The following is a 19,704-nucleotide window of genomic DNA, read 5'->3' as shown; positions in this document are numbered from 1 at the left end:
GAACTGAGCACAAGCAGATGGCAGCCCAGTCAATGAGATCAGTAGTGTGCAGCTCAGTAGAGAAAGCAATTTTTCTGAATCAGATGCAGCTGAGGGAAATCCAGCATATGTCATGGCAGTAGAGAACACAGTCTGGCAGATGATGTAAGCAGCTTTCTTTTCGATAAAGAAATCTGTATAGGGAAAAAAGTGATTAAATGAACTATACCTTTTTCACATGTGGCATTGAGATAGAAACAAACTTATCGTACTTTCTCTGCAGTTCATTGCGTAATTGCTTTACATAAATCTTGAAAATTTTGTTGAGTTCTTTAAAAAAACTTTATGTAATTCTTACAAGTAATTTGTTTGGTGATTACAGTAATGAGTGATCATGAAAAGATAATGATGAAGGTGGTGGTGGTAGCAGGATGGTGGCTGTGGTATTGGTCATATTGGTCATAGTGACTGTACGTGTAGACAGCCTGACACAATGAACTTGGACTCAATAATCTTTTTTTCAAATATTGGCTGCCACTTTTTGCTTATGTGACTTTGAGCAAGTCACTTAAACTATTTATATGATGCTTTCCTCATCCTTCAAGTGAAAGGAGTTGTTCTTTCTAGATAATCCTTATAGTATCTTCTATTTCTAATCTTATGTGTCTATGATTTGAGTTAGTTCACAAGCCTTTGCATATTTGAGGATTTGATCCCACAACAACCTTTGTTTTACAGATGAAAGATATGAAGGTGAGAGACACTGACTTTGCCCAAGGTCACTCAAATTGTACGTATATGGATCAGAATTGAAACTCAGGTTTTCTTCATTTCAGGCGCAGTGGTCTAGTCACATATCAGACGACCAGACAAGGTAATTATGTTGTTTTTGTTGTTCAATCATTTTCAGTCATCTACACCTCTTTGTGATCCCATTTGAGATTTGCTTGGCAAAGACACTGGAGTGGTTTATCATTTCCTTTTCCAGCTCATTTTACAGATGGGTAAACTGAGGCAAACAGGGTTAAGTGAGTAGCCCAGAGTTGCACAGTTAGTGCATGTCTGAGGCCAGGTTTGAACTCAGGCAGATGAGTGCTCCTGACTCCAGACCTGGCATCTAGGTCTATGTCTATATATGTATACATATGTATATATGTATGTACATGTGGGTATGTATGTACATATACATATATATATCCACACACATATGTATCATTTACAACTTGTTTACAGCTCACTGTGAGTTCTTTAATTTTTCTGCATTTTCCCTGGGGTGAAATAAAGGCTGCCCTAAAACCTATATATATATATATATATATATATATATACTCTTACCCTGAGTACTTGCATAGCAATTGGAAAACCATACATGCACACTTGTGGAGGCCTAGACACAAACAATATTTGAACTAGATTTACATATATATATATATATACATATATATGTATACATGTATACATGTGTATATATGTATGTGCATATATATGGGTGTATGTATCAATGTATACCTACACACACACACACACATATATATATATATATATATATATATACACACACACAAACACACACATCTACATATACATATCCACAGAGATAGGTATATAGATAGGTATAGAGATAGTAATAGAATTATGTAGATGTACATTTATATCTTTTTTTCTACTTTGAGATTTAACAAAAAAATAAAATTATTGGAATCCATTGTCCAATCAATACCTAAGAACAAATCCTCCTACGGTCTGGATTATTAGTTGTTACTTTGTGAGTTAGCCAAGAAAACTACTACTACAAGTTGGTGGGGAGATAAGAAAAGTTACTCACTTTTGTATAGTACATGATCACATGCTTCACATCTATTATTTCATTTGATGTTCATGCCAACCTTGAAGTCACAGGAGTGATTACGATCCCCACTTTAGAGGCTAGAAACATCAGCTCACAGTCGGACCTGCCCTACCTGTGATTCGCACGTGCTGTAAGTGTGGCAGAGCTGTTGTCGACATAGACCTCTAAGGATACTCTCAGAAATACACCAAGATGAACTGATACCCTCAAGTGGAACAAAGAACCACAAAATGAGGTTTTTTTTTCAGTTAAATTGTGGAGTGGGGTGGAAGAAGGGAGATCCAGGAAGACATTGGATCTTGGAATGAAAGAGGATGAGAAGCACATGAAAATGAAATGAGAGCATAAAATCATGAACTAACAGTTAACACAGGGTAAGTAATGATATAGAGTGGAAATTCTTCAAGAGAGTATGTTGGGTGGAACCAAGATGCTGCAGAAAAGGCAAGGACTTGCTAGAGCTCTCCCCTAAAGTTCTTCAAAGTCCTTTATATGCTGTCATAAAACAATTCTTCGAGCAGCAGAACCCACAAAATGACAGGGTAAAGTTATTTTCCTGCCAAAGACAACTTAGAAGGTGAGCAGAAAAGGTCGTCACACATCAGTGACAAAGGAGTACAGTCCAGCACAGGCTGTGTCAGCAAAGATCCAGCCCCGAGAAACCAGAAAATGTCTTTGAGAGTCACTGAATCAGCAGTGGCAGCAGCTTCTCAAAAACTCTCAGCCTACAGATGGTAAGTGAATAAAACAACTGATAAAAAAAGAGATAACAGAGGTCTCTTTGCTACCACTGAAGAAAGACTCGATCACTTTCAACAAACTCAGATCTATTTTGCAGTCCTGGGTGGCAATCTCAGGATGAAGAGGAGCACTAGCCTACCACAATTTGCAGCCACAGTGGAGTAGGGAACTCACAGTTCTAGAGCAGAAGAGTGTTTGTGGTCATTCACAAACAAGAGCACAGGCCAGGGGAATAGCACAAACACATTAATGAAAAACTGACATGTCCCTAGAAGTGTCTCTGAAAACAACTGCACAAAATGCCTAAAACTTGGGACAGTGAACATTCCATCCTGGAAGCAGAGCCTTATTTTAATAGAGTTAAAAGTTAAGGAATAGGTTAGGAAAATGAGCAAACAACAGAAAAAAATTCTGTCTAAAGAAAGTTGCTATAGTAACAAGAAAGATCAAAACATGCACTCAGAAGAAAATAAAAAAGTCAAACCTCCTACCTCTAAAATTTGGACTATCTGAAAGCCATGAATCAAGAAAGAGCCTAGGTATAATCTTCAAGAAATTATCAGAGAAAGTTGCCATGATATTCTAGACCCAGAGAGTAAAATAAAAATGGACTGAATCCACCGATCACCTCCTGAAAGTGATTCCAGAATGAAAACTCCTATAAATTTATAGCCAAATTTCAGAGCTTCTAGGTCAAGGAGAAAATATTTCAAGTAGCCAGAAAGAAACAATGTAACCTTGTGGAGCTACAGTCAGGATAACAAAAAATATAGCAGCTTCTACATTAAAGAACTGAAAGGCTTGGGATATGATATTCTGGAGAGCCGAGGGGCTAGCATTAAAACCAAAAATCACCTACCTAGAAAAACTGAGTATGATCCTTCAACAGAAAATAACGGACGTTCAATGAAGTAGAGGACTTTTAAGCGTTCTTGGTGAAAAAACAAAGCTGAATAGAAAATTTGATTTTCAAATACAAGACTCAAAAGAAGCATAAAAAGCTAAACAGGAAAGGAATAGCATGAAGGACTTAATATGGTTAAACTGTTTACATTCCTATATGGGAAGATGACACTTGTAAACCCATAAGAAATTTCTCATTCTAAGGTCAGTTAGAAGGCAGAGTCTATAGGTGGGAGACAGATATGAAGGGATGATATCTAAAAATAAGATTAAGGGGTGAGAGAAGAATGTACTGGGAGAAAGAGAAAAGGAAAGGTAGAATAAGGTTAATTATCTCACATAAAACAGGCAAGGAAAAGCCTTTTGTAGTACAGGCAAAGAGGGGTGAGGTATAGGATGAATTAGTGAACCTTACTATTATCAGAATTGACTCAAAAAGGGAATAATATAACACTCATTTGTATATAGTATTCTATCTTACCCTACTGAAAAGAAAAGGGGGTGATAGAAAAGAGGGAAGATTAGGGAAGATATAGTCAGAAGCAAAATACTTTTGAGGAGGGCCAAGGTGAAAGGAAAGAGAAGTGAGTAAAGAGAGGGGAAATAGAATAGAGGGAAAAAATTAGCAATAGTAGTTGTGAAAAAAAAAAGTTGAAGTAAATTTCTATGATAAAGACTCCCTTTCCCAAATGTATAGAGAACAGGGTCAAATTTATAAGAAATATGAGTCATTCCCCAATTGATAAATGATCAAAAGATATGAACAGATTTCAGATGAAATGATCAAAACTATCCATAGCCATGAGAAAAAAAGTCACTATTGATTACTGAAATGAAAATTAAAGTAGGTATGACCTCATACCTATTCGATTGGCTAAGAGGACAGAAAAGAAAATGACATATTAGAGTGACTGTGGAAAAAAATGGAACATTAATGCATTGTTGAGGGAGTTGTGAAGTGATTCAACCATTCAGTAGAGCAATTTAGAACTATATCCCAAGAGCTATCAAACTGTACACATCCTTTCATCTAGCAATACCACTATTAGGTCTGTATCCCAAAAGAGTTAAAAGGAAAACAAAAAGAAAAGGACAAAACACATACAAAAATATTTATAGTAGCTCTTTTCTCATGGCATAGATTGGGAAACTGGGGGGATACTCATCAACTGGGGAAAGGCTGAACAGAATGTGGTATGAAACCATAATGGAATACTGTTGTACTATATGAAATGATGAGCACATGAGCTGATGCAAAGTGAAATGTCCTATGTACAAAATTACAGAAATATTATAAGATGATCAGCTATGAATGCCTTAGATTTTCTCAGCAATACAATGATCCAAGACAACGCTAAATCACTTATGATGAAAAATCCTAACCATCTCCAAAGGAGGAATTAATGGTGTCTGAATACATGTTAAGGCATACTTTTTACTATATTTTTCTTGGATTTTTTAATCTATGCTTTCTTTCACATTACTAATATAGAAACATTTTGCATGAATACACAGGTATAACTATATCACTTTGCTTGCCCTCTCAATAGTGTGGTTGGGGAGAGAGTAAGGGAGAGAATTTGAAACAAAGATTTAAAAAAATATTTATCATTTTTACATGCAACTGGGGAAATTAAAATACTAAATCAATTTATAAAAATAAACTCATCCATTTGCCCAAAAAAAGAGACACTGAGTAAAGTGAAATTTCTTTGTCCAAATGGACACTATCCCAGGATGCTGAGAGAAATGGCAGATGGTTTTGCTGAGCCACTGTTAGCATTATGGAAAATGTCCTGATTTTCAGGGGAAAAAAGATGAGGAAGCTGGAAGAAAAAGAGAAAAGCATTTACAAAGTATAAACCAGTCACTGACTTCAGTTCTTAAGAAAAGTGTAGAAATGATCAGTAAAGAGAAAGTTAGTGAATATTAAAAAAGGAACCAGGGACTGTAATGAGTCAACATGCTTCAGGGAGAATGGTTATGACAGATTAACCTCAGCTCCTTTTTTTGACAGGATCCCTAAACTAGTAGACAAGGGAATAATGCAGATACAGTTTATATAAATTTTAGCAAAGCATTTTATCAAGTAATTTAGACAACTTTGATGGAGAAAATGGAGCAATATGGCTCAGATAAAAATACAGCCATATGAAATGAGAACTGATTAGATGGTTAGACTCAAAAAATAGCTGTTAATGGTTCAGTGTCAACATGACTGGAGCTGTGCAGGGGAGTTCTCATGGTTTGGTCTAGTTTAATTATGCATGAGTAGCTATTCATATATGTTTACATGCATGTGTGTCCGAATGCATTCACATACATATGTACACAGCTAGATAACTGCCTTTTATGTATGCATATGCATGTAGATGCATGCATATTTATAAATTTGTGTGTATATGTACATATGTGAATGAATATATGTGTGCATGACATCATCAATCTTTCTCAAAGCTTCTTTTGAAGCAACTATTCTACTTGAAGAGACTGGAGTTCTCCTCTCTCTCACTCTCACCAATTCGACTCACCCTTCATGCAGACATGGATTATTGACCTCTGACAATGAGGAGAGAGTCACATACCAATGGACTTTGGGATTTAAGTTACATATCCAAGGAGATGCTTTTTACCTGTATGTTAAGCATGGATCTAAGACCAGCATTTCCTGAATAGGCCAAATGGTCCATGCTCACTTCTTTCTTAGCTCCTCTTCTGACTCTTTGGAATTTTCTACCTTGCCACTACATGGGTATGTCACCTGATAATCACTCTTCCTTTTGACCTGGCAAATAGGTGATTCCTAACAAATATTCTCTCTTCTCTGCTTCTCCATCCCTCCATTCCCTCTACCATTCCTCCTCTCCCTCTTTCACCTTAGTCTTTTTCTCCTTCTCTTCCTTCTTTTTTCTTCTTCTTCCTCTTCTTCTCCTTCTTCTTCCTTTTCTTCTTCTTCTCCTTCTCCTTCACTCTCTCTCTCTGTCTCTGTCTGTGTCTCTCTCCTTTCTTTCTCTTCTATTTATCTACTTATGTGAGTGTTATATGGCTTTGCCTGGAACCTAGTGTCTAAAGGCCCCATCTGCTATATTTTACCCCTTCTCCAGGATTCTGCAATGCCTTTAGAATGCCCAAGGGGGATCCTGCCATTGTCCACAGTCCCTATGATTATGTGCTTCTTCTTTTAGAGGCACAGTTGCAAGAACCCAACTTAACCAATTAATATCAGAGTAGATTTTACAACGCTCTCCCCCCCAAAAAACAAAAGAAAACCCCAACAGCACTTTAGGCACTGAATCGATTTCTATCTTGGGTCATTGAGTCATTGGGTTTTCACCTCTAGAATTTGAAACAGCTATTCAAATGCAAATAAATAATTATATATGGGGCCTGTGACTTCTAGTTTTGGAAATTCATTCAGTAATGCATATTTCATCCTACTTGTTGCTTAGGATATAAGTCCAAGGTGTTGGTAGGTTCATAGACATTTAGAAGCTTGTCTAGTCACACAGATCAGATAGGTCTACAAACCATATGTTCCTAAATCTAAGACCAACAGTTTATCAATCAGATCATTCCGCTACTAAGGAAAAAAAAATGTTGATGTGTGCTTTAGATATTGACCTGCGCAGTTTTTTATAGTGAATGCATAATCCTCTGAAATACCGGATTTTTATTGGGCAACAGCTTCTCTTGGCACTTTTGGCCAGATGGCCATTTTTGCTTCCAGGCATCTATTGGATAACCTTGTAAGTAGCCTTCTGCCAAGATATTGAATGCCAGTTACTATTTGTTGTGGGCAGCTACCAAAAAGGATTCATTCTGAGTGGACTAGTTCTTGCAGAATACTCTCCATTCAAATTGTGGGAGTTTCTAGATTGGAAAAGTCTGTTGTGGGCTATGACCTTGTTTGGACCTTACTGCTTTTCACTAAAAATACAAGGAAGTGCTAATCTATTTGGTCATGTGACTAGTTGTCCAAATGCAGATAAGCTGGAAGCACTGCCAGCTTTGGAGGTTGCCCTGCCTGAAGCAAACTTGATCCCTTCCCCCAAAAAATCTGCAACCGTTTAGTGAATATGACCACTGAATGCATATGCACTCCCTCAACTTTCACCATCCCTAGTAAGATAGTATCTAGACAATATAACAGGGAAAGGTAAGGATTTTGTTTTTGTAAGAAATGATTTATGAGAGATCATTGGAATCTCTTTCAAATAACTTTTCATTCTCTCAGAAGCTCTTGACCTCCCTGGGATAAACTTGATTTCTACTATGTTGGTAGTTCTTTGTTCAATAGGAAACTGATTAGTATCACTGCTTACTCAACATCAGATCCAATAGATCAGCCTTCCCACAAACCACTTCATTCTGAGCAGCTCAAAGGCTTAGGAATATTGAAAGGAATTAAAACATGATCCAAAATTAACTGATAAAATGAACTTTCATCTCAAGGACCTCAAAACATTTCATGTACTAAGTGGACTGTCCAACACTGGTACATTGCTAGTAGGTCACTGAATTGATTCAATAATTCAGGAAAGTCATTTTGAATTATGTGGTAAAAAGACTCTCTCTTGCACAAGGCCTATGCTTTTCCCATCACAGACCCATCGGGAAGTACCTCACTCTTCAAATATTTTGTATTTTTGTGATATATCTATATCTACATCTTTCTATCTGTCTATCCATCTATCTGCCTGTCTATCTGTCTCTCTCTCTCTCTCTCTCTCTCTCTCTCTATCTAATTATCTATCTATCTATCTATCTATCTATCTATCTATCTATCTATCTATCTATCTATCTATCTATCTATCTATCTATTTAATCTATCTGTCTATCTATTCTGCACATGCATAAAAAAGATCTTCTGCTGGTTTTAGTTGACCATGAACTCCTTGTGAATCACAACTGAGTGACATGGAAACCACCAAAGGCATCATGGTTTGTCTGCATTATGAGAGTCAAAATGGCCAAAATGAGGATTAAGATAGTACTATGGTACTCAGCCCCAGTTCAATTACATCTGGAGTGCTCTTTTCAGTTCCAGGAAAACTGAAGACAGGGCACAGATATATTTGAGTTTGGCTGCAGATGGAGCTTCAATATATGACAATATAAGTAATGGTAAAGATATCTGTGAATATTTAGCTGTTGACCTCATGCTTCTCTCTGGGGTCACAGATGCTCTATCTTTTCTGTGTCAGATCCTTTTGGCATTCTGTTAAAGGATCTCTTTGCAAAATAATATATAAAGTGCATAAATAACAGGACTATGATGGATACCAATTATGCTCAAATAATTGTGAAAATATCTTGTACAAAAGATTCAGGACCCTTGTTTTAAGTGCACCTCCTTGTCTCAGTACTCACATATCTTACTTCTGGCTTTGTCTGAACGCTAGTGGTGCTGAACTCTTGGAAAATAGATCTGTTGAAGTTTGTTTGTCTAATTCTATATGATATCATGCTATTTCTTTTGGTCCAATTACTGAATATTTCAGAACAGATTCAAGATCTGAAAATATCTTTTTAACATGCAGTTCATAAGTACAGAAAAAAAAAATTTGAGTTCCCAATTTTCTCCCCATCTCCCCCTGCCTCCTACCACAAGAAACCATGCATTCTGATTACCCTATCCTGTACCCCATTTATTCTATTCTTTCTTTTGATCTTGCCCCTCTCCAAAAATGTTTACTTATAATTACTCCCTCCTTCCATTTGCTCTCCCTTCTATCATCACCCCCACTACTCTTATTCCCTTCTCCCCTACTTTCCAGAAGTGTATGATAGGTTTTCATAGCAAATTGAGTGTGTATGCTATTCCTTCCTTAAGATAAAGGTGATGAGAGGAAGCTTCATTTTTTCCTTCTCACCTCCCCTTTTCCCCCTTCCACTGAAAAAAGCTTTTTCTAGCCTCTGTTATGAGAGATAATCTGTCCCATTCCATTTCTCCTTTTCTCCTCCCAATATATTCCTCTCTCATTCTTTAATTTTATTTTTTTAGATATCATCCCTTCCTACCCAACTCATGCTGTGCCCTCTCTCTCTCTCTCTCTCTCTCTCTCTCTCTCTCTCTCTCTCTCTCTCTCTCTCTCTCTCTCTCTCTCTCTCTCTCTATATATATATATATATATATATATATATATATATATATATATATATATATATATATATATATATATATATACACACACACTCTCTCTGTCTCTGTCTCTGTCTCTCTCTCTGTCTCTCTCTCTCTCTCTCTCTCTCTATATATATATATATATATATACACACACACACATACACACATGTATATGTACATAATCTCTCCACCTCCCCAAATACTGAGAAAAGTCTCAAGAGTTACAGATATTATCTTTACATGTAGGAACGTAAACTGTTCAACTTAGAATGTCCCTTCTGATTTCTCTCTCCTGTTTACCTTTTCATGCTTTTCTTCATTCTTATGTTTGAAAGTCAGATTTTCTATTCAGCTCTGGTCTTTTCATCAAGAAGGCTGGAAAATCCTCTATTTAATGGAATGACCATTTTTTCCCCTGAAGTATTATACTCAATTTTGCTGGGTAGGTGATTCTTGGTTTTAATCCTACTTCATTTGACTTCCGGAATATCATATTCCAAGCCCTTTGATTCCCTAATGTAGAAACTACTAGATTCTGTGTTATCCTGATTGTATTTCTACAATACTCAAATTGTTTCTTTCTGGCTGCTTGCAGTATTTTCTCCTTGACCTGGGAACTCTGGAATTTGACTACAATGTTCCTAGGAGTTTCTCTTTTTGGATCTCTTTCAGGAGGTGATTGGTGGATTCTTTCAATATTTATTTGGCCCTCTGGTTCTAGAATATCAGGGCAGTTTTCTTTGATAATTTCATGAAAGATGATGTCTGAGTACTTTTTTTATCATGCTTTTCAGGTAGTCCCATAACCTTTAAATTGTCTCTTCTGAATCTATTATCGAGGTGAGTTATTTTTCCAATGAGATATTTCACATTATATCCTATTTTTTCATTGCTTTGGTTTTGTTTTGTAATTTCTTGGTTTCTCATAAAGTCATTAGCATCCATCTGATCCATTCTAACTTTGAAGAACTATTTACTTCAGCAAGCTTTTGAAGCTCTTTTTTCATATGACTAATTTTGCTTTTAATAGCATTCTTCTCCTCATTGGCTTTTTGGACCTCTTTTGTCATTTGAGTTAGTCTATTTTTTTTTCTTCAGCATTTTTTTGGGTCTCCTTTAGTAAGCCATTGACTCACTTTCATGATTTTCTTTGCTCTCATTTCTCTTCCCAATTTTTCCTCCACCTCTCTTACTTTATTTTCAAAATTCTTTTTGAGCTCTTCCAAGCCTTGAGACCATTGCATATTTATTTTGGAGATTTTAGATGCAGAAGCCTTGACTTTGATGTCTTCCTCTGATTGTATGATTGTTCTTCTTCATCTGAAAGGATGGAAGAAAATACTTTTTCACATAGAAAGTAACCTTCTATAGCCTTAATTTCCCCCTTTTCGGGCATTTCCTCAGTCAGTTACTTGATTTTTGAATCTTTTGTCCCTTTTGTGGAGGGAATATTCTTGGGATCTGTAAGTTCTCAGTTCCTCCAAGCTGCCACAATCAAGGGAGAGGTGTGTACTCCTCCCCTGATGTGCACTCTGGTCTAGGAGCAACCACAATCTCTTCTGCCCAGGATTTGTGAGTAGAAGTCCCTCTTCAGAGCCTCCACCAGCTCCATCATTAGTTCTCTTCCAGGGCCACCACTCAGGACTGAGACCCAGTTCAGCTCCTCAATTGCCCCAGGGTCTTTAGGCCGAGGACTCCAGAAGTGGACAATGCTGCCACAATGGCTGCTGCCACCCTGGGCCTGAGGATAGGGCCAGACCCTGCTCCCTTCTCACTCAAGTGGAAGAGCTTTCACACTGACCCTTGAAGCTGTTTTTAGTGTTTGTGGGTTTAGGAATCTGAGAACTGCAGCTTCAACATATGATTCCACACCCTGAAGCCTGCTCCCATCTTGTCCATGATGCTCAACCAAGTCTATGTGGTGCTCTATGGGCTGTGCTCTGCTGTGAACTTGGTGTGATAGACCCTTCCTGTCAGCCTTCCAGGATGCCTTCTGCTGGAATTTTCTGTCACTCTTTTGTTTTTTGGCTTCTGTTGCTCTAGAATTTGTTTAGAGTCATTTTTTTACAGGTATTTTATGGGCTATGGGAGGGAGCTTCTACAGGTCCATCCTTCTACTCCATCATCTTTACCCTGCTCCCCTCTTCACTTATGATATATTTCAATGCCTACATTTTTAGAATAATTTATTATCTCAATCAATTAATAAACACGTGTAAAGTACCTATTAGTTATCTGACACTATACTAATGATGCAGATACAATATTAATGTAGAAGATACAAAAAGAGGTAAGACACTCCCTGCTCTCAAGTTGCTCATAATCTAATGAAGAAATTAACAATTTATTTTCATTGGCAACCAATAAAAGGTAAAAGCTATCTTATCCTTATGCTTACACTTATGCATTGCTAAGCATAATGTCCAGAGTGGTGAGCATTTCCTATGCCATCTATTTTTTTAATTTAATTACTTATTTTAACATTTTAAAAGGTTTCAAATTCTCTCCTTCCCTCCCATCCCTTCTCAATCCATTTAGAAGGCACCCAATTTATCAATCATACTTGTGAAGTTTTTAAAAACATATTTCAATATTAGCCATGTCAAAGGAAAAAAAATTAAAAGCAAGAAATAATTTAAAAAGTATATTTCAATCTGCAATCAGAGTTCATCAGTGTTCTATCTGGAAGTGCATACCATTTTTCATCCTTTGGAACTGCCTTGAATCATTGTCTCATTTAAAGCAGCCAAGTCTTTCACAGTAAATCATTGTTACAATATTACTGTTTTCAGACAATATTGTCCCACTTCTGCCTACTTTAGTTTGCATCAGTCCATATAAATCTTCACAGATTGTTTTTCAAAACCATCTTGCTTGTCATTTCTTAGTATCCCATCATAATCATATATCACAACTTGTTCAGTCATTCTCCAATTGATAGTGATTTCCTTTTATTTTTTTGCCACGACAAAAAAGCTGCTATAAATGCTTTTTTGGTACAAATAGGAACTTTTCCTTTTCCTTTGTTCTCTCTGGGAGACCTAGTAGCACCATCTCATTATTGTGAAATTGAATTTTTTTGCATTCTCGTTAAAGAATTAAAATCTCTTCCTATTGAATTTCATGGTATAACATTTACCCTGAGGTTGTGCCCTGCCAGAGCCCTTTAAAACACAAATTTGGTCATGCAGTGTGAGTGAGCTATCCCTCCCATTGTAGTGTTGTCTACAAATTGTACTCACATACCATATCTGTCTTTATCCATGGCAATCATTAAAATAAAAAAAAAACTACACAGACTCAGTAACAGATCCCTGAGGTACTCCATTAAAGATTATTCACATTAATAGATTAACAACTATGCTTGGAGTTCAGCTACACAGTTATTTAGAAACTTATCTAATTGTAGGATCATCCAAACCATATATCTGTTCTTTTTCTACAAGTTTAGTAAGAAACACTTTATAAAACATTTATTAAAATCTAGGTAAACTCTATCTTTATTTCTTTGGTTTCTACATGTTGGTACAAAGACAAAATCTTAATTGTTCCCCTTACTACTGGATTAAGGGTCTTAGCTATAAAGAAGTCAGTTTTAGTTCTGTATGGAAGGCAGTCTTCCTGACAGAGGACTCCAAAAGTGTAATGGACAGACTGCTTCCATTTTTAGTGATTTTTTTTTACCATCAACTTAGCTGACAACTTTGAGGAATGTTGATTTGTAAAGATGGGTGAGCTGGATTTGAAGTCAGATAAGGTATCAGTTTACATATTACCATGTTTGACTTGGTTGTCAAAGAGAAGTCACTTACCCTCTCACATTCTGGACTTCTTTACCTGCAAGTACCTATTTTCCAACAGTATATAGCTCAAAGTAGAAAATAATGCAAAAGTGCTAAGTCAGCAGTAAATAGTTTGAGGGAGCCCAAATAAATGGGAGTTATTAGTTTTAAAGAAATCACACAGTTTCCAGAATGTTTTTTGCAGCTCAGACATATTTATTTTGTGGACATATGAGAAAAAGGAAACATGGGCATTCAAACAGGGTTCTAAACCATATTCTTCAACCAAATAGAACATGAATTCTTAGCCTAAAGTCTAGTCTCTACATAGATTTCTGAGGGTCCCTGCACTTGGATGGGAATACAAAATGCATCTGTATTTGTTCTCATCTTCGGTTACCGTTTAAATACAATGTGTTTTATTTCATGCATTTGAAAGCATTGATTTCTGACGAATTTCATAGGTTTCACACTGTCAAAGGAATCAATGACACAAAATAATTTTAAGAATCACTGGAGTAGGATATGACTGGGCAAATTTTAGTTAAATGGTTGGGTTAGGGAGATAAATGATGAATTGAGCAAAGTAGAGTTGAAAATAAAATGCAGGGCGATATACCTGGGAGAGGGAAAAATTGTGTTAGAATGGTAATTACTTTTCAACGTAGGTTGGTCTGGAAGGCTACAACATTCTTTCCAACCTTTCTAAATCCTAAATTCCACAGTTCTTTGGTATATATTGGGTTAGAACACCTGAAATCCACTCTGATTCTGTTAGTGTAAGTCTTTAAGGGCTTGCTATTAAAAAGACAAATAAACTCAGAAAAAGGCAAATTCTGAATGTATCATCTGTCACACTGGGGAAATTAGATAATTGTCTGAGTGTTAAATAAATATAATGTACAGAAGGTGTTTGGGGTTAAGGTTAATGCAGGCAATGGTAGTCCTAAGGGAACCAGAAAGAAAAAGAATGTTCCAACCAAGATAGAGGGGGAAAGAGAGAGGAAAATATCGTGTTTTTTTTTTTTCCTGGCCAATTGCATGTAACACTTGTCCATGGCTTTCTATCATAATTTCTTTAGGCTTACCATATTTTCTTTTCTTTCACTTGGGTAGGGATAGGGAGGGATTAGAGGAGCGATTTTTTTCCCTATCCCAGAAACAACCAGACATTGCTCATCATGCTCAGCCAGCCTTCCACAGGCAGGAGTTTCATGAGCTATTAATCTCTTGCTTAACATGCATCATTTTCTTGGAAGGCCTGGCTCTCCAAATAGTGATCTGATGATAAACAACAGCTCACAAAATTGCATACATTGTTTATATGCCCCAATCCCCTTAAGTGCTTCCCTATTCCTCTCACAGCCTGAGATCTCTTCACATTAAATGAAGCCTTCTCAGGCCCAGACCTGCTGCCTGGAAGGATCCAAAAAATGATGATTTACTCTGCCTCAGTCTACTAAATTCAGGACCCAAGGAGTTGGGCTAATCAGCATAAGAAAATAAGATACACACAGTGCAGTTGGGAGGACCTAGAAATGACTAATAATTCACCAGAGTACTTATTGACCAGCATATGTTTTTTGAGTTGGAGGAGGAGGAAAGGCAATTTCAGTGTTTCATAAGTAGCTATAAAGTTGGGTTGTAGGAATGCCCTATTAAGTGAGCTTGATAGTTCCCTTATAGGTGGAGAAATTTGACTTTTACCAATTTTTAAATAGTCTTCGATTGCCTACTTTGAAATTACCCACCTATTAATTATCTAAAATATTTTTGAGGTCGCATTGAACTTTTTTACATATTTAACTTTTATAATCATTATAAATTTAATTTGAGGGGAAGGAGGATTATTGCTGGGTCATAAATCTCAAATTGAAAGATACCCTGGAGCCCTATTCTATCCAACCCCATCATTTCATAAATTATTGGTTGGAAAGTAAGTAGATATCTTTCAGCTGCAGAGGATTCTGGGAAGACAGGAATAAATCAGAAAATCTGAAACTCTCCAGATTTTCCTCCCAAATAAGACAAACAACACCTCAGGGTGAATGTAAAGCAGCAGAAATAAACAAGAGTTGAGGCTGAATGGTCCTCCTGGGAAAAGGGGAAAAGACCTGAAGAAAGACCTCAGGACAGAGGTTTGGACTGAGTGAAGTACAAACACCTCCAGGCTATCTCTTCTGAAACAATAAACCATAAGCCCTGGAGACATCTGGGTTGGGAGGTAGTCTCAGCCTCCCTCACAGAAATTCTTACCTCATAGACAGCATGGAGGGTCAGATATCTGAGAAAGGGACTCTTAGCTGCTGAAGGATGCCAGACCCAGCTGAGCTACTGAGTTGTTGCCTGGGCTGCCCTGAAGGTGAGATGGAACTAACACATGCCTGTTGAGTGTAGAAGCAGTGGGGAGGGGATGCTGCTAGCTGTGGGCACATACAAGACAGCTGAGCTCCCAGTTTTGGTTCCAGGCCAGAGAGAAGAACTGAAAGGTTACAGTCACTTGAGGGTCCTCAAGGAACAAGAGCAAGAGCATTTCCAGCCTAGTATTCTGGGGCACCCTAGCTGTGGCTTAGAGGGGGAAAGAAGTGAAGAGATTGGGCCCAGGACAAAATTCCAAAAATAATAGTAAGAAGGACCTGAAGCCAGAGGCACCATCCCCCACACTTCAGGAATAGAGGTGATTATAATAACATGCTGCTAAAAATAAAACAAAACAAAACAAAACAAAAATGAGCAAGCAAAAGAGAAAAAAAAGCAGATGGCTACTAAGGGAATAAAGAAGACAGGTTCATCTTCAAAGGAGGATACTGAAGCACAACTGGAAAAATAGATTCAAAATTTTAAAGAAGAAATTAACTTGAAAACTAGAATTGGGCAGGGGGAGGCCAACAACATTATAAGAGACCAAGAAATAATGAAAGAATTTTTTTAAAGAAGAGATTGTGAAGATTATTTTCTTTTGTATTATGTTTTGGTGTATTTTATGATTTCTCCCATTCATTTTAATTCTTCTATGCAACATGACTAAGGTGAAAATGTATTTAATAGGAATGTATGTGTAGAACCTATATAAAACTGTATGCAGTCTCAGGGAGGGAGTGGGGTGGTAGCCAAGAAGAGAGGGAGTGAGGGGAAAAATGTAAGATACATGGAAATGGTTGTGAAACATTGAAACAAATAAAATAATAAATAAATAAAAAGAAAAAAAAAAGAAAAAAAGAAAAAAGAATGTGAAGCACCTCATAATACAAACAACAGATCTGGAGAACAGAAAATATAGAAATAATTGGACTACCTGAAAGCTTACAGTTTTCAAAAAAGGAATCTTGATACATTAGTACAAGAAATAAATGAAGAAAATTGTCTCAAACTTTTAGAATGAGAGAGGAAAGTAAAAACAGTAGAAATCCACCAATCATCACCTGAAAGAGATCTAAGGATAAAAACTTAAAGAATGCCATAGCTAGATTCTGAAATCCTCAAGTTAAGGAGAAAATATTATGAGTAACAAGGAAAAAGAAACAATTCAAATACTCCAGAACCACAACTAGAATTACACAAGATCTAGAAGTGGATACACTAAAATACTACAGGTCTTAGAACATGATATATCAAAGAGCAAAATAACCATGACTGCAGTCAAAAATATCACAGCCAGCAAAGTCGATTTTAATCCTAATTAAAATTATAGGATTGGAGGGGAATAGATTAAGGAATAGGAGGACAAGGTAGTGGATAGGAATAAGGTAAAGATATGAGGAAGGATAGGAATAGGCTAACAAGGAGAGTGAGGAAAAACAGGCAAGAAGAACATATTCAAATAATTATAGCTTAGAATGCTAATGGGATGAATTCACCCATAAAATGAAAACTGACAGCAGATTAAAAATTGTAAATTGACAATACATTGCTTTCAGGAAATTCTATAATAATGAGAGTTGAACTTAAAATGAAGGTCAGGAGTAGAATATATTATGTAAAAAAGGCAGGGGCAATAAGCGTGATCTCAGACAAAGTTAAAGCTAAAATAGATTTAATTAAGAGACAAAAATAGGGAAACTACACTATGTATCAGTCATATTATTCAATTTTGTTTCAGACCATTTAAAATAACCAGACAGTATTAAAAATCTGAAAGTATGCCTGCCAAAAAAGACACAGTAATTATGCAAATATAAACACAAAGCACCTATTGTACAAATAAAGTTAGATATAAAGATTTGAAATAATTTTTATTGTTCATGGGTAGGTAAAGCCAATATAATTTTTAAGTGACAATTTTAACTTACTAATCTATTTATGTAATGCTATCCCAATTAATTACACACACATATTCTTAATTAGAAAAAAATAATAACAAGTTTCATTTGAAAGAGCTGATGGTCAGGAACTTTAAGCAAAATGGGTTGGGAATGTGAAGTAACCAGGTTAAGTAGTATCATAACTTAAACCATATTATAAGGAAGACTACTATACTTATTTCCACTTGTCATCTGTTTCTCTGAAGGTGGATAGCAACTTCATTCATAGGTCCAAGTCTTGCCATGCTTTTCTGCATCAACCAGCTCATCATTTTCTACATCACAGCAATATTCAAACTCAATTTCATTCTATCTAAGAGATAGTCTATGGATGTTTTTCTTCCCCATTTTCTTGATTTCTTCTATTCTTGGATGCATAGGTTTTATTTTTATATTCATTTTTTTAATTTGAAATATTCAACACTATCCATTTTACACTTCAGAAATACTCTCACCTCATATATGTGTATGAGTACATAGATATATGTATGAATGTTTACAGAGATCTATGTATGTATATATGTGTATGTATAGATATATGCATGCATGTGTGTATGTGTGCATGTATACATCTAAGTGCACACACACACACATATACACACACACACACACACACACAAACACATACACACTTTATTGTTGCCTTTCTTTGAGAGTGAAAGGAGGGGGAGATAAAGTAAACAGCACTCCGAAAGAAAACTTGCAAAGAAGCAAAGAAGAGCTGAACTACTTTGAAAACAATGTGCAGTATTTATTACATAGATTGTCTTTAAATGGAAATTTATCACTATAAATTGAGTCCTCTCATTATCTGCTGTGTGCATGGAAATGTTTTCTTTTCTTATTTTGTGTTTAAGTTTAAAATAAATTTAACTTAAATCCTCACAAAAAGATATCTTTCCACTGCTATAGATATGGAAGGGACTTAAGATTTCATCTAATCCAATTAAATCATTTCACTGCTGAGCACATTGAGTACTGAGAAGTCACACAATGTGAGCAAAGTCCCACAGCCTGATTATGATATTGTTGGGTTACAACCAGAGCTTTGAACTTTGTGGCTGGCATTTTTAGCTTCCTCTGGGTTTGCATGGGAAGGATGTTATTCCACATCCAACAGATAATGGGATGGTTTTATTGGAGTAAACATGTCAAAAGTTGGACAGTATAGTAAGTAGACGAATCAAGATGAGGAAGATCCTCAAATTCACACCACCTAAATATTAGTTAATACAGGGATTCTTAAACCGTTAGAAGACATGGAGGCTTCTAGAATTTTGATGAAACTTATGGAGGAACACTTTTTGCAATTTATCCATTCACTTTCTCAGGCTAATCTATTTTTCCTCCACTTATATCTACTCCCTCCTTGAACCCCTTGCCTAAATATATTACAATAGCCCTCCACTTGGTTTCACTGTCTGCAGTCTTATCCATGCTCCACATGACTGCCAAAATAAGTGTCTAAATATGATACTCCACTACTCAATAAACTTAAGTATCTCCCTGTTTAAGTATCTGGGGAAGGATGTAAACCCAGGTCTTTCTGTCTCCATATGCAATCTTTATCCATTGCTGTTCCCATTTGACTACCCTTACCTTCAATTGTTCTGTCCTTACTATTTTTAGTCTTTGTATCTCCTTTGTATTTTCCTTATGTGTTTAAGCTTCTTTTTCCTCTAGTTAATATACTTTAAATTTATTTTGTGAAATATTTCCCAATTATACGTAAACATGTAACAATCTTTTTTGTAACATTTTGATATCCAAATTCTTTCCCTCCCTTCTGACTCCACTTCATGAAAAGGAAAGTCATTGAATACTGTGAAGTCACCCAAAGCATTTTCCATATTAGCCATGTTGAAAAAAATATAGACAAAAAAGAAATATCAAATTTTAAAGTACGCTTCAGTCAGAACTCAGAGTTCATCAGTTCTCTCTCTGGAAGTGATAGCATTTTTCATCATATATCATTTGGAACTGTCTTAGACCAATGTCTTGAAAAGAGCAGCTAAGTCTTTC

The sequence above is a fragment of the Notamacropus eugenii genome, chromosome 2 (genome assembly GCF_028372415.1).
Source record: "Notamacropus eugenii isolate mMacEug1 chromosome 2, mMacEug1.pri_v2, whole genome shotgun sequence".
Classification (NCBI taxonomy): Eukaryota; Metazoa; Chordata; class Mammalia; order Diprotodontia; family Macropodidae; genus Notamacropus; species Notamacropus eugenii.
Note: the sequence above shows the minus strand (reverse complement) of the source record.